The following is a 12,500-nucleotide window of genomic DNA, read 5'->3' on the forward strand; positions in this document are numbered from 1 at the left end:
CGAAAGGATGAAAGACAAAGTCGACCTCGGCGGAATTTGAACTCAGAACGTAACGGCAGACGAAATACCTATTTCTTTACTACCCACGAGGGGCTAAACACAGAGGTGACAAATAAGGACATACAGACGGATTAAGTCGATTATATCGACCCCAGTGCGTAACTAGTACTTATTTAATCGACCCCGAAAGGATGAAAGGCAAAGTCGACCTCGGCAGAATTTGAACTCAGAACGTAGCGGCAGACGAAATACCACTAAGCATTTCGCTGGGCGTGCTAGCGTTTCTGCCAGCTCGCCGCCTTATTCTATGTAATTACCACTCAGTTATATACGCAACACTCAATACATATACTACACAATCACCACCCGATGCTACAACACATACCACAAACCCGTACAACACCTACTGTACATAATCACCACCCGACATAACACACTCACCAACCAACAAAATAATACAACACACACTCACAGAGCATAACCCACACAACATATAGACAAAACACCAAAGTATCACAGGAAACAACAAAAGCAGATGCAGTAATAGAAGAGATTATAGCGTTATACACCTCAAAAGATAATAGCGTTATACACCTTGGAGTACTGCAGAAACTTGCATAAAGCTGTTGAAAATACGACGACATATAGTCACATTATTATTATTAATAATGATAATAATTTCCTTATTCACCACACGGGGACTTTGGGACGACATTACGATGAGAAATTGCAAAACCAGTGGTGGTGGTAGTGGTGGTATGGTGGTGGTGGTGGTCGTGGGGTGACGGTGGTGGTGAGGGTGTTAGTGGTGGTGGTGGTGGTGGTGTGGTGACGGTTGTGGTGATTAGTGGTGGCAGGGGTTGTGGTTAAGAATAAAGAAGAAGAAGAAGAAGAAGAAGAAGAAGAGGAGGAGAAAGGGGAGAAAGAATAGAAGAAGAGGAAGAAGAAGAAGAAGAAAAGGAGGAGGAGGAGGAGAAAGAGGAGAAAGAATAGAATAAGAAGAAGAAGAAGAAGAAAAGAAGAGAAGAAGAAGAAGAAGAAGAAGAAGAAGAAGAGAAGAAGAAGAAGAAGAAGAAGAAGAAGAAGGAAGTAAATTAAGAAAAGGAAGAAAGCAATACTATTATAGATATCTTCACCAATGTTTTGAGGTATATAGCATAAAATTATCGATTCTTTCTGCAATTTTATTACCATGGTAACCATCATATAGGTTTCAACTGGTGTTCACGCATAGATATGTCGTCATCTGCATGCAAATGTGTGTATATGTAATATGTGTATGTGTACATGTATGTATGTATGTATGTATGTATGTATATATATATATAAACACACACACACATGCATGTATTCATATATTTACACACAGGCATACATGTATGTGTACACACACACACACATATATGTGTATGATACATACGTATATATGTACGTATGTATATTTGTATGTATGTATGTATGTATGTATGTATGTATGTATGTATGTATGTAATTATGTGCATTGAGAGAGACAGACTGATAGATATAAACATTTACTTTATATCCATACTTAAGTAGTCACTTAAATTTACATTGTGTAATTGTCCACTTCAACTGACACTGGGAAGTAGAATCGAACGGAATAGATAAAGAGAGAGAGAGAGGAAGAGAGAGAGAGGAGGAGGAGGAGAGAGAAGGGGAGGTGGGAGGGTAGATGTTGCTGTTTTGATTGAAATGTTGTGAGGTTATATTATTCTGCGGAGATGGAATAGACGATTGGTCATAACGTTCACCTCTCAACAGAATAACCCTAATTTAAGATTTTACCACTGGTGGTGCCTTAGTTACTTGGCTATGGAGTAGATAGATGATGGCAGATAGTGGAATTACAGAAGGGACATAGGATATTTGAGCAAGACATTATACACTCCTGTCCTTTGTTCAATGCATCTGTAGCTCTATAGACCCAAACCCCACCCCATCCCATACATTTTGGCAACCGTCATACATTTTGGCAAGGGTCATTGTAACAGCATCACAGGCTTACAGGAAAACAATTCGCTGGAGCCCTTGCTTACACAACCTAAGTGTACTTAAATTAACGTTAGCACCCCCGCTAGATCAGTCAGGCCAGATCAGTGTACCCATACCATGAAACAGCACTAATTCTGGACGATATCCAAACAATGGATATCAAAGAGGTAAGATTTCACTTACACGAATATTATTACAACCATGGACCCATCGACATATCATCACGTCCTCCTGTTTCTTCTACAAATTCTACAATGATCTCTGCTCTTTTACACTAACGGACTGTAGATTACTCCTTCTGAACACATTCCTTGAGTCCTTTCCACAACTGCATAATTGCGATGTATCATCTTAATTGTTCCACCCTAAATACATCAGCCATATTGTATCCAACCTGTGAAGAACTGCAAGAGTCACGGATATTGTGTTTCCTACCATAACTAACTTATAATATACAAACATATACTTATATGCTTCTATTCACAAAACATATAGATATGTAGGTAGGTCGGTAGGACTGTAGGTAGGCATGCGGGTGGGTGGATTGATAGATCGCTTACAACTAGTTTTAATTGCAGTGAATCATCTTAACTACCACCCTAAATACTTTACTCACCCCCACAAACTGGAAGCTCTGAAGCATCCACCAATTTATGCAGACAGAATGTTAATCACAAAATTTAACCAGATTGGAAAGGTCACAGAGTTTGAAATCATTGCTTCTATTCCTTGAACAAAGCAATGACTCGAGACAAACGATTTTTAAGGTAGTTGGGGTAAGATTACATCGACTCTGGTACTTGGCTAATACTTCATTTTATTGACCCTGAAAGGATAAAGGGCAAAGTTGACCCCGCGGCGGCATTTGAGCGCAGAACATAAAGAGCAGGAAGAAATACTGAAAGGCATTTTGTCCGACGCTCTAATGATTCTGCCAGCTCACCGCCCCACGAAACTAGCTAATGGTCAGAGAAGGTAAATAAAAAAGATGTGGTACTGAGTCCTTGGAGACGTCATTCAATGCCTTATGTTCTAAGAAGGTGGAAGAAGAGCAAGTAAAAGCAAAATATGAAAGAGAGTGAGAGAGGGGGGAGAGAGACAGAGACAGAGTGACAAACAGACAGAGACAGACAGAGAGACAAACACAAACAGGTTATCACAGGCAGACAGACAGACTAGTAGTAGTAGTAGTAGTAGTAGTAGTAGTAGTAGCAGCAGCAGCAGCAGCAGCAAGAAGAATGATAATGGTGATGATGATGATGATGGTGATGAGGATGAGGAGGAGGAGGAGGAGGAGAAGAAGAAGAAGAAGAAGAAGAAGAAGAAGAAGAAGAAGAAGAAGAAGAAGAAGAAGAAGAAGAAGAAGAAGAAGAAGAAGAAGAAGAAGAAGAAGAAGAAGAAGAAGAAGAAGAAGAAGAAGAAGAAGAAGAAGAAGAAGAAGAAGAAGAAGAAGAAGAAGAAGGAATAAGAGAAGGAGGAGAAAGAATAGAAGGAGGAGGAAGAAGAGGAGGAGATGAAATATATTGCGAGAGTTAGCCGAAAACATTTACTTAAAATATATGTATGCAGTCATTTACCGCCATGTATGAAGATGAGAAGCTGAAGGATATTTTATTGGTAGCCACGTAATATTCGTTCCGGCTCTTTGCGTTCTGAGTTCAAATCCTGTCAAAGTCAACTTTGTTTTCCATCTTTTCGGGATCGATAAAATAAAGTACTACTCGAGTAATAGGTTCAATATAATCCGCACTTTGTCTGCAAATAAGGTATCAGTCAAGAATTGGGTTTGCTATAATAGCAGATAATCCGATTTAATGCGAGATTTACATTACAAATAATGGATCACAATGAAGTGACTGCAATCTGCCTGAAAGTTCTTTTTGAACGACTTTATTCGTGAAGATTCCTTTTGAGAATCTTTTGTATATTTTGAAAGGAAAATCTATTTCTCGAAAGGAAAATCCATTTCTCAGGACCCGAGCCAATTTATTCAACAGACAGTTATCTTCGCTGAAATGCCCAAAGAAAATTCACTGTATTCTGAAGAGAGATGCTTTCTAGTAACGAGGTGAAAAAGGAGCTAACTATAATTTTTCATCGCTAAGTCCTTGAAACAAGTTAAATAAAATATCGATATTAAGGAACAAATGTAAATTCTACGATAATTTTTCTTAAGCGCTTCTACGACTGTTAAGAAATGGGATAAATAGACTGGTGAACGATATATTTGAAAATATTGGAATTTGAAAACGCTGCTCTGTACAATTGTGGGAAAACTATCCTAAAATATATATATGGAAAAATTAAGATGTTTCATTCTAAAATTTAAACTAAATTAAATTTTATAGGTAGCTATGGAGCATTCATCTTTGCTCTTTACGCTCGAAATTCAAATCTTACACACACGAATGCAAAATAGAAAAAAAAAGTAGAGTTTGAGTACATTTAGATTCGTGTTTATAACATGTTTAATTTAATTTAATTTACACTTAAAGATAACGAATTGACTCAGTTGTTTGAGCGATAGATAGAATGCATCGTAGCATTTGATTCGGATCACTACGCTCTGAGTTCAAATCCTGTTGAAGTCATCTTTGGCTTTCTTCCTTTCAAGTGTCAATAAAAAAAGTACCAATCCAGCACGGTAGATTGGCAGAACTGTTGGAAGGTTCGATAAGATGTCTTGCGATGTCTCTTCCGAATTTTTGTGTTCTGACAGCAATGCCTGTAATGGCAATGGTACCGATCTATGACAACCCAGGTCGAATATCTTTTCTTTGGGTAAACATCAATGGTGTCGGGAGGGAAAACTTGCATGAATCGGTAACTTTCAATCTTTCTAAAGGAAAAAAAAAACAGACTTACCCATTCCTTCACATATGTGTGCAGATTCATGGTCAACACCGACAAAGAACCTATAAATTTCATTTAATTTTACGTTTTTATCCAGAAACCATTTCTCTCAAAGTTCTGTAGTTCTTAGCTGTTGTCTTCTAATAGGAATAACACTCATAATACCAGTCAATGTCTGTCTACTATTTTTGTGAATAGAACCATATAAGTATATGTTTGTATTTTAAAAGTTAGTTGTGTTAAGAAACGCAATGTCCATGACTTTTGCATGGACACTGTCATATATTGTATGGACATCAGTCATATTGTATCCAGGCTGTAAATCTCCACTAATACAACAGAAGCCCAATTATCTAACGGTGCCCAATTTATCAAACCAATCTCCTTTATAAAGTTGTTTATCTCCGTTTATAAAACTTGTCAACCAAAACTTACGTCTAATTTATCAATCAAGCTGTTTACATCCTTTTATAGACCTTTCAATATCCAAATATCCACTGACTGACCTGTCTTCTTCAGTTCATTTATATAAAACATCCTTCCATTTTTAAGTCGAGCTCAGACTTAACATTTAGGTAGTAAATCTAACACACGATGCGACTTCACCCACCTAGAACTTGGCAGTTTTTTTTTTCAGCAGAGTTCTCCCTGTTACAAGCTTCCGCACCAGATCTCAGATATCTTATCGCCATCTTCTTTCTACGCAGACAATAACCTTTAAATGCGTAAACTGGACATCAGTCATATTGTATCCAGCCTGGATACAATATGACTGATGTCCATACAATATATGACAGTGTCCGTGCAAAAGTCATGGACATTGCGTTTCTTAACACAACTAACTTTTAAAATACAAACATATACTTATATGGTTCTATTCACAAAACATATAGGTAATTAGGTAGGTAGGTAGGTAGGTAGGTAGGTAGGTATATAGGTAGGTAGGTGTGAGTGGGTGGGCAGATAGATATATAGATATATATATATATATATATATATATATATATATATAATATATATATATATAGATAGATAGATAGATAGATATATAGATAGATAGATAGATAGATTAGATAGATAGATAGATAGATAGATAGAATAGATAGATAGATAGATAGATAGATAGATAGATAGATAGGATAGATAGATAGATAGATAGATAGATAGATAGATAGATAGACAGTGTGATAGAGAGGTAGAGTGACCGAAAGTATTGTTGGAAATGTAGATAAGATGATAGATAGATAAAAAGAGTGATAGACAGATAAGAAATAGATAGATAGTTAGACAGATAGAAATAAAGAGAGGGGGAGAAAGAGAGACGATGGAGATGGATAATTAACTTGAGACAGAGACAGAATGAAAGAGAAACAGAGAGCACATGACTTAAACTGAACGATTCATTTGACCTATGGTTGACCATATACATGAATTCGATGTTTTCGCCGAAAATATATATTTACCACAATACAATAAAGTACAATACCATACATACATACACCTGTGTGTGTGTGTGTGTGTGTGTGTGTGTGTGTGTGTGTGTGTGTGTAGTGTGTATGTGTGTGTATGTGTGTGTGCCTGTTTGTGTGTATGTATATATACAACGGACTACAAATATAATTGTGTACAAAAACTAAGGTGGTCGATCTTACAACATCATCTTCACCTTTTAAGCTAGTATTCACCCAGCATGAACAGTGTCAGACTTCATCATAAAACGTTATAATATCTACTATTACATGTGTCTACTTCCTATTTCAAGATCTTTATTTCCATTTCAAAAACGTGTCTTCTTCCGCTTACAAAGCAGTCTTTCTTAATTCTTAGTGATTAACATTAAAATGGCTTCCGTTCTAAACATTGTGAACAATCCCAGATGACACTATACGTAACCTTTTGTTTTTATTACTAATGTCACTTGTAAATAATATATCTGTCTATCAATTTATCAATCTATCTATCTATCTATCTATCTATCTATCTATCTATCTATCTATCTATCTATCTATCTATCTATCTATCTATCTATTTATCTATCTATCTATCTATCTATCTATCTATCTATCTATCTATCTATCTATCTATCTATCTATCTATCTGTCTGTCTGTCTGTCTGTCTGTCTATACATACATGAATATATAATATATGTATTTGTATGTGTGTGTGTTGGTGTGTGTGGACAGATAGACAGAGAGATAGCTAATAGAAAAATACATACGTAATATATATATGTGTGTGTGTATGTATATGACTGTGTTTGTGTGTCTGTAAGATTGTATGAATGTCTATTAGTTTGTATATATATATATATATAAATATATATATATATATTATATATATTTGTGTGTATCGATATACCTTTATGCATACATATGTATATATAATTATATATATACATGTATATATATATATATATATATATATATATATATGCTCATATGTCATACGTATATGTATATATGTGCATGTATATATGTGTGTGCATATACATGTATGTATATACATATATGTATATATACACACATACGAGTGTGACCTTTAATCATTTATAATATATTGTACTGGTTTTCATATTTAATTATATGTATATACACATATATATGTACCTGAGTATATACAAGTTTTGGGTATGCGAATATATTTCTACACACGCACACACACACACACATTCATACATGAACATATACGCATACATATATGTACACATACACATATCTATATATATGTATGTGTGTTTATACAAATATACACGTAGGAAGACAAAGAACTATGAATAGATGAGAAAAGCAAGAAAAAGCAAGATAAATATTAAATATTGTTTATTATTGTTAATTAAATGCCATACGTGCAATGGAATGAAACAAATTACATCTTCGAAATATGTCGATAGACCATTTCTCTAAAGCAGTATAGAAGTTTCTTGTAGTTCTTGGAGAAAGAAAGAGAGAGAGAGAGAGAGGGGGGAGAAAGATAGAGGAGGAAAGGCAGACAGAAAGTGAGGAAGAAAGAACGTGAGAAAATTGTAAAGAACAAAAAAGAAGAAAACAAGCAAGAAAGAGACGAATATGAATGATGGAAAGAAAGAAACAAACAAACACAAGGAATAAATGAATGAATGAAATAAAGAAGGAAAGAAAGAGGAAGAGAGACGAACTACAAGAAAATAGAGAGGAGAGAGAGACAATGCTGAGGGAGATAAAGGGATGATGAATTGTATTTGAGAAGATTGCTAGTAGTTTTAAGTCAACGATCATTTTGGTTAAGATGGCGTCGCTGAAACCCCAGTGTTTTCGATGACGCTTTGTTTAATGTTAGCAGCTATTGTTTCTTCGTATTTCTTCAGTTTTGTCTTTTTTAGTTTCTTTTAGTGTTGTTTTGTTGTTTTCTGTGTTTATTTCATTTTATTTTATTTCTCTATTTATTTATTTTGTCTTCTGTTGCGTTATGAATTCCGTACGTATAATTTAATAAACATGATATTGTCTAATAATTGGTAAAGGGAGGAAGAGAGAGGAAACGGGAGGGATACAGAGAGACAGAGAGAGACACATATATACATACATATGTAAGTATTTTCATACATTCATCCATACATATGATGCACATCCATATGTACAAATGCACATACAATACGAACGTACATGTTTTCATCCAAACATTTACGCTCATATGTAAAATATACATACATACACATACATACTTACATACATACATACATACATACATACATACATACATACATACATACATACATACATACATACATACATACGCACGGACATCCAGCATATATATGCACGCACTTTCATACATACGTACAAATGCTCGTATGTACAGACATACATGAATTCATTCAAACATACATACACACGTACGTACTTACATGTACGCGTGTATATATGCACTCGTATGTACACACATATATACATCTATAAATGCAATACTATGCATATATATGCAATGGTGCATACATATACATAAGCATATATGTCTATAAATACATAGTGCATACATACATATATACAACATATGTACTGTCATATATGCACATATATATACATAGAGGCATACATACACACATCCACGCAAAGGTACACACAAACATATACTTGTACAGATATGCATTCAAATAGCCTTCCTTCTTCGCCTGAGCACTCAATCTTTGAACAGGTCGTAGAGGCAACGTCGTAAGAAATGACTCGTCTTGGAAATTTTAAACGGTGCCCATTCTTCGACAGAATTCACCACAGACTATTTCTTCTAGAGTGAAATCAATCAAACAAGAGAGAAGAGAAACGGGAAGAGAACAGTGAGAGAGAAAGAGAGAGAAAGAGAAAGACAGAAAGAAAGAAAGAAAGAAAGAAAGAAATGTATTTCTTTGCAGTATATTTAAGTTATATATATGTGTGTGTATGTTGTGTGTTTATGTGTTTAAGTATGTATATGATTCATTTGACAAGGTGATTGTGTATAGGCATTTAGACCAGGAACCTCAAATGGAGAATCCTTGGAATGATTCGCATATTTTCCCTCTGCCATTAATTGGTTGTGTTTGAAGAACAATCAGTTTGCTGCTTTCTTTTTTTAAAAAAAATTTCATCGTTTTTAAGTTTGTATGTATATCTACTGTTATGTAGATAACAGGAACAAATGAATATCTGTAGCCTGGTAACAAGACTTGTACGCTCCTCATTAATTCTTCTTAGATATTCTCCTTTTTACCGATTTTGGACGAGACATTCACGTCCGTCGGACAGCTGGTCTCTACAACAATGCATGATGTTTCTTTTCTTTGTGTGCCCGCGACAGAACAGTATATGGCAAATTGTGTCTACTGCAGGTTGATGTTTTTATTGGAACGTTCCACCATGTGAATTTATACTCTGGCTCTCGTGTACCATGGGCATGGCCAACAGGACAATTCTTCCAGCAGATATCATTGCAAAAAGCTTTGGCGACAGTGTCAAGTTTATGTGGATATACTTGTACAGTTTCTGATGGCATGGATATTATTTTCTGCACTGATATAGTACAGCCGACATTTTCTGTCACAGCGTGTTGATTTACAACAATCTTTATCTCTATGTTTGTCCTTTTCTATTTTTATTTGACGTTATTCTGTAAGGTAGGAGATGCATTCTATCAAGGATACAAAGCTCCATCATTGCGACTTAGATAACGAAATATTACATATTGAACTTGTGAAACGTCGAGTAAGTTTTTATTGTTCCACTTAGATATTATATGTGTAATGTGCATGTTAGTCTATATGCCTGTTTATATGTGTATGTACGTTTCTTAATCCTTTATTCATTTATTTATTAGAATTATTTTTAGAAAGGGATTTGGTTGCTAAATAATAAACAAAAGTTCCATCGCTAAAATTTGTTATTGCATATTGAACTTTGGAAAGCCTTGCATACTTTTACTGTCCCATTTACTGATTTTTATAAGTGTATGATAGCTGACTTCTTTATTTTGCTCAAAAATGCCGTTTTTCTTTTTTAGATGTTCGTTCAAGCATTCAATAACATAACCGAGTACTCGAAACATTACTGGTATAAATGTAAATTTATGAAGAGAGTAGAATAGTTGCACTAGGTAAACATTTTGATAGGAATATTCCATCAATACTCTTAGTGTTCATATGTATGTATGTATGTATGTATGTATGTATGTATGTATGTATGTATGTATGTATGTATGTACGTTTGTGAGTATGTGTGTACGAATGTATGTACGCATGTACGCATGTACGTATATACGTATGTATGTATGTACGTATAGGCACAGGCATGGCTGCGTAGTAAGAAACTGGTTTCCCAACCAACCATATGGTTCCGGCTTCAATCGGGCACCTTGTGTCAGTGTTTGCCCTTCACCATCACTTGATATGTTTATGCCTCGTAATTTAGGAGTTTGGCAAAAGAGTAAGATAGAATTAGTAGCAGGCTTACAAAGTATAGATCCTGGGGTCGATTCCTTCGACTAAAATTCTTTAAAGCAGTGCTCCAGCATGGCCGCAGTCAAATGACTGACACGTGAACGAATAAAAGAATGTATGTATGCATTTTAAGATCCACAGGGAACAGAACTTAACTCCTGTTCTTGGTGGTCCAAATCGGATATGCAGCTGGGTCTAAGGTGTAGGTATAAGAGGTGGTCAGACCCTGCATAAAGAGTAGACAACCGTCATGTATGTATGTATGTATGTATGTATGATGTATGTATGTATGTATGTATGTATGTATGTATGCATGCATGCATGCATGCATGTATGTATGTATGTATGTATGTATGTATGTATGTATGTATGTATGTATATAAAATATAACGTGTCTTGAATGGCACAACAATGCAGAGTGAACTATAATAACTGTTATAATTTAATTATCCATAGTTTGATGTATGTATGTATTATATATGTACATGTGTATGCATCTACGCATGTATATATGCGCATGGGAATTTCACATCAGTTTCCGACTCGTTATGAAACCAAGAATATAGCTCTCCTTAGGTTTCGTTTTGCAACTGAATGTAATGACAATCAACTGTTGTATAGGTTTAAAATATCACTTTTAAGTTTTTAATATCTGTACATGAATTGGTTCAACAGATTAAGTGGAAGAATTTAGAGAAAGTGTAAATAGCGATCCAAAAACACATTTTACAGGAGAATGGCAGAAACACCACCAGACATTGTCGATTTGGCTGTTACGGTTTAGTAACCGAAATTGTTCATTTTAGTATTTGTGTTGGCTGTGGTGTTGAGATTCGCGTACAAAAGCTCAGCTGAAAGCGATCGAAGTGTGTTGCAGAATGTAGTTAGGTGTAGCACCAGCTGCAGAATAGTGAATTAGTGCTTAAATCTACCTACAAATCCTCCTGTTGTCATCATCGTCTTCGTTGTTGTTGCTGTTCTTGTTCTTCTTTAACACCAGGTCTGCTCAGAAATAATGAGCATACGATCAGTGACGTTTGAGCCCCATCTTTTGATATGATTATAAACACGTTGTGCAACGTAGTCTTTCTTTTGTTAAGGCAGCAATGTATGTTGAGGGAGATTTTAATGTGTAAGGACAAAACGGTGGCAGTCCAGGCGACAACGGTAGAAAAGAGCTATATACACCGAGTGAGTCGGTTCCTTTGTGTCCGTAAAAGATGTGTTTGTATGTGAAAGATGTGTATGCCTGTGAAAGATGTGTGTGTCTGTGAAAGATGTGTATGTCATCAATGATACTGGACTGTAGTAGTCGTTGCAATCCCTGGTCGAAGTTGAGTGACGTAAATTCCTACAATGATTGGTTTTGGTTGTGTTACGATCACTGGTTAGTTACTATGTAAATGATCTATATATACCTCATGGTTTGTCAAGGAAAGTGCGCCAAAGACAAAATCGTTAATGACATTCCATGACGTAGTTTACAATCGGGATTCTAACGAGTTAAGCATCTGCTTGTTCTATAGTGCTTTCGCCGGTCAATCTAACTACTGATAAAAACATGTTCTTAATGTGTCTACCAAGGACTTGAATGATTTGCTGTTGCTGAGGTCGTCAATCTCTGACGAAATTCTGTTTTGGTGTTTCGTTGTTTTTACGTCTAAAACTGTGATTCCAGTTCAGTTCTTA

This window comes from Octopus sinensis, linkage group LG2 (genome assembly GCF_006345805.1).
Source record: "Octopus sinensis linkage group LG2, ASM634580v1, whole genome shotgun sequence".
Lineage (NCBI taxonomy): Eukaryota > Metazoa > Mollusca > Cephalopoda > Octopoda > Octopodidae > Octopus > Octopus sinensis.